This window comes from Lactuca sativa, chromosome 3, assembly GCF_002870075.4.
Source record: "Lactuca sativa cultivar Salinas chromosome 3, Lsat_Salinas_v11, whole genome shotgun sequence".
Classification (NCBI taxonomy): Eukaryota; Viridiplantae; Streptophyta; class Magnoliopsida; order Asterales; family Asteraceae; genus Lactuca; species Lactuca sativa.
The window spans coordinates 259798599-259804019 of record NC_056625.2 but is presented as its reverse complement, the minus strand read 5'-3'; positions in this window follow the sequence as shown (position 1 = coordinate 259804019).

The following is a 5421-nucleotide window of genomic DNA, read 5'->3' as shown; positions in this document are numbered from 1 at the left end:
CACGACATGGATTGGCCCCAGACAGCCTATAAATAGAGGTAGAAATTATCCATTTTCTTCACACCTTCACCCTTCTTTCTCTCTCAACACTCCCAATCCCTAGCAACTTCTTAGTGCTAGAGGCGAGTCCCGGAGCGCCAGAAGGCTCCGAGAAGAAGAGCTTTTGGCTCTGAAGTCCCGCCCCTATAGAGCCCGATTCCTAGCCAAACTCCTGGTAAGTGAGTTATGCTTACCCTACTTTAAGTATAACTTATGTTTAAGTTCATTATCGTTATTATGAACTTATAAACAAGATTTATCAGTGATTCGAAGTCCTTATACTGATTGATCTACTTACGGGGATGATGTCTAGGCTGTGATTTAGTGAGGTGTTTAAAGTGGGATTTCCAAATAGTATACTTCGTATAGCAAACGAACCCTACCTCTGATAGGATCCTACCTGGTTGTTCCTTACTTGAGAGATCATGAAACTAGACTTTGAGTTAATGATGAATCTAGACTAATAATTAGTTTCAATAAAGATTAGACTAAAACTTAGCGATAATAATGTTAGGTTTCATCGAAGGAAAATAGAATTGTTAGAAGCGAAGCGCTGCCCGAGTTTGGAATCATCGCTTTAAAAAGTGAGTGTATAGTCCCTTTTGTGAACATGATTTTACTACAAGTATTGATTGAAGTATTAAATATATGTTTATGTGAGAATTATTTGATGTTACTTGAAAGTACGCATTAAAAACATACTTGATAATATATGATGATTTAGGATAAAGAGTAAACCTAAATTAATTATGAGGAATATTGGGTAGTATTTTCTTATGAGTACGAGTGACATATAAACGGAAAATAGAACGTTAAAAATATATCATTGATCCGGGAGAATGATTAGACATGGTCATTTGTCCTTAGTCCGAGAGTATGGATATGACATTATTATTTTTCATTAATCCTAGAGTATGGATTTAGACATAGACAAATGCCCCTAGCTAGAGAGTTTGGAATGGGCACATTTGTTGATCTGAGAGCATGGATTAGATCCTAGAGTATGGATTAAGTAAAGAGGTAAATTTTAAGGTCTGAGAGTATGAATAGTATCGCTGTGAGGATTGATGGGGGTGGGGTAAGACTTGTTTATATATGGTGCAATTGTATTTTTTGTGAGTTCAAAATTATATATATGATATAACATTGTGGGATTGAAATCCCTATGTACTCACCAGGTTTCCCAACCTGACCCACTCAGTTTATTTGTATCACAGGTGTCAATATGAAGCTACATTACACTGAGAGATTAAGGAGATGTAGATCACTAGTCTAAATGAATGTAAGGTCTGTTTATGCTCATGTTTCTATATTGACGATGACATCCCAATGTTTTAAAATGAATAAAATACATTTCTTTGGAATTGCTTTGATAACATATTTATCATGTTTTTCTGGGAAGAATTTCCGCAAAACTTTTCTTTAAAAGGTTACGCTGATTTGAAAATAAAGCATAAACAAATCGGTCGTTTTTTGCCGTGAAAATGGGAACGACACATTTGGTATCATAACATTTGTTGAAGCAAACTAGGAATAAGGATTTATTTCAAGACTTAAACTTAGAATGCTAAGGGATGATTGTGAGATGAGTGTCTACTATATTTTAGATATGAGAACAAGTTTATTTTAGGAAAGATGCCTAAAATACTTTTATGTGCTAAATGTTTTATGTTATAGCTATAAAGATGCCATATATGCTATTATTGTTCGGATCTATGGTCTATTGCCAACCAGATTTGGAAACTTTATGTGTTCAGATTTCTAAACCGTAACATCCAAATTTTCAAGACCAAAAATTTCATTTTGATATAACTATTTAGAAAAACATTTATAAGAAAATATCATCGAGTCACATCATTTCATACAACCATAGTCACATGTCTCAAAACCATATCATAAAATAGTAACAATATCAGAGTACAATCCCAAGAATCTCATAATGCAGAAATCCTGTGTGTGTGTGTGTGTGTGTGATGCGTTCCTACTGTGCCGAATCCATCCCCTTCGATGAAGAGGTACTAGAAAGAAAAACTAAAAACTGTAAAAACGAATCTTAGTGAGTTCCCCCATCATACCACATACCATATAACTAACATACCGTCGGGCAATTCTGGGGTGCCCGACCTACCCTGTCTGGCAATTCTGGGGTGCCGACCTACCCTGTCTGACATTTTTGGGGCACCGACCTACCCTCCGATTTATCTTATCCGGCTACGGGGACAATTTTACCCCTACCACTACCCCATAATAACATAGGATAAACATACTGTCAGACATATCTGGGGTGCTCGACCTACCCTTCGGTCCTTACGACCGTAACATGGGGACTATTCCCCCATACCACCTACTATTAAATAACATCATATCTTGCTAGCACATAGTCATAACAAATAGTAACATACCTGATAATTATCACAAATACAATTATCTATAATATAACAGTTACTAGTGGGTCGGTGTTGGTGCCTTAGACCCACTTCTACTAAAAGGTAACTCACCTCAATGTCGTGTAGTATCTGAACTGTCCTCGGTGCTTGGATCAACTCCTATCAAAATCATACACATAACAATATTCATTAATTACCTTTTCATACTCATAACCCTTTCAAGGGTCAATTCAGGTCAAAGTCAAAGTCAAGGTCAACACTCTGGTCAAAGTCAACTTTTGGTCAAAGTCAACATCTGGTCGACTCAACTCGTCGAGTTGGTCCACCAACTCGTCGAGTTCTATAATCCAAAAAATACTAGAACTTCAATCCTACTCATCGAGTCTTTCAATAACTCATCGAGTTCTCCTTCATATAGAATCGGGACCTTTTGCTCATGACTCGCCGAGTTCATCCTTGAAATCATCGAGTCCTACTTCATATAAGTTGGAACATTTAGCCCTTGACTCGTCGAGTTCTTCCTTGAGTTCGTCGAGTTCTTCTTCATATCAGTCAAGACATTTTCCTTCAACTCGCCGAGTTCATCCTTGAACTCGTCGAGTTCTTGATCTTCAAGTTGATAATCGCGTCCATTTTGCTGAGTCCTCTTCTAGACTCAACTAGATTGCTTAGAAAAAGAAAAGGTTGGGGAACCATGACCCGACTCGCCGAGTCCCCTAAACTCCAAGTGCATCCAGTCGATTTTTAGTTGGGCTTATTGCATCCAAAACATAGATCTGACCTCCTAGGGTTGATATAACACGTAAACTTACAAACTTTATGTGCATGGATGGGTGTTATGAAGCTAGAACACTAAAAATAAGCGATAATGGAGTCCTAACGCATGGGATACGACCATAACTCAATAAAGGTGGCAAGTTTGTGCTTCCTGAGCTCAAATGTTCCCAGATCTGAAGTCATCACTCTAATATACACTCAATTTCGAAAGTGACTTAGAAATGGCCCAAAAATGACAATGTGTAAGCCCTAAAGACGATCTAAGTGATGGAAAGCCAAGGTTTAAGCTTTTTACCCCAAACAAGATGGAAATGCAACCAAAACTCTAGATCTGCTGCCTTCGTCTTGGACCACCAAGCCTTTCCTTCATTCTCCAAGATACAAATCACTAGAATGGCACAAAATAGCTCAAGAACACTCACAAACGGATTAGGGTTTCGAGAGTAGGGTCTGAGGGTGTTGGAGGATGTTGTGGAGGCCATATATGGTGTTTAAATATGGTGCAAACCCTAAAATTTAGGGTTTCATTTTGACAGCTCTACTCGTCGAGTCGAGGCTTCCAACTTGTCGAGTAGACTCTTCCACATGCGTCCAAGATTCACCCCTACTCGACGAGTTTGGGGCCACCAACTCGTCCAGTCTCAATATAAAAATGCAAAATTTTACTTAAAACATGTACCCAAAACCAGGCGTTTCAAATCTCCCCCACTTATTCTAGACTTCGTCCTCGAAGTCTGCTGCTGCATCTGGAAGAAGCTTAGGGTATTACTCCCTCATCTCGTCCTCTAGCTCCCATGTCCATTCCGAGCCCTTGCGGTACTGCCATTGCACCTACACCAGATCGAACCTCTTATTCCTCGTATCCTTCGATGTCCTGTAGAGGATAGCTACTGGTCGCTCAATGTAGTTCGGGCTATTATCAACTTGCATATCCTCTAGAGGCACCACCGTAGAGTCATCTACCAAGCACTTCCGTAGCTAGGAGACATGAAAGGTACTATGAATTTGGCTAAGCTGGGATGGCAAATCAAACCTATACGCCACCATGCACACCCAGACTATAATCCTAAAGGGTCGATGTACCTGGGGCCCAACTTGCCCCACTTCCTGAACCGGATAACACCTTTCCAAGGTAAAACCTTTAGGAGGACCATATCCCCGACCTGGAACTCCAGGTCCAACGATGCTCGTCGGCATAACTTTTCTGCTGAATCTGAGTAGTCTGAAGCCTGCATCGGACCTGCTGGATCCTCTCCATCATCTTGAGTACCACTTCGGTACTCCCCATGACCCTCTGCGCAACCTCACCCTAACATATCGGGGTCCTGCACTTCCTCCCCTATAACATCTCGAAGGGAGGACAGTCAATACTCATGTGGTATCTATTATTAAAGGAAAACTTTGCCAAGGGAAGGTAGGTGTCCTTGCTACCACCGAAGTCTAAAACGTATGCCCATAGCATATCCTCCAAATTTTGGATGGTCTACTCGCTCTGACCATCCATCTGCAGGTGAAAAGTGGTGTTGAAGTGTAGACGAGTACCCAACTCATCGTGAAACTTCTTCCAGAATCAGGAAGTGAACCAAACTTCTCTGTCAGAAATCACGGAGACTGGCACTCTGTGTCGTGCTACTACCTCTCGAATGTAAATGATGGCCAACTTCTTGGCCGAAATGCTCTCTTGAATCGGAATGAAATGGGTGCTCTTGGTCAATCAATCCATAATGACCCAAATCGAATCCACTCCTCATGCGGTCCTGAGAAGCTTTGTGATGAAATCCATAATAATATCTTCTCATTTCCACATAGGGATATCCAATGGATGTGTCTTGTTGTGAGGCCTCTGGTGCTCGACCTTGACCTTCCTGCAGGTCAGGAATCTCTCGACGTACCAGGCTACATCCCGCTTCAGAAGGACCACCAATAGTCAACACAATGATCTCTATACATCTTCGTTGCCCCAGGATGGATGGAAAATTTGGACTTGTGGGCAACATCCATGAAAATTTGCCATACTCTACCCCTGTATGGAACCCAGACCCTCCCATGCAGGGTGAGCAACCCACGGTTGTCATAGTTAAACGAGGCCACCTAGTCTATAATCCGATCGCACTTCCGGTGTTCCTTCTTCATCCCCTCCACTTGCACCTCTCGGATCTGCTCCAAAAGTGGAGTCACCACCATCATCCTCAAGCAAATATCTCTGATTGGGGATCCC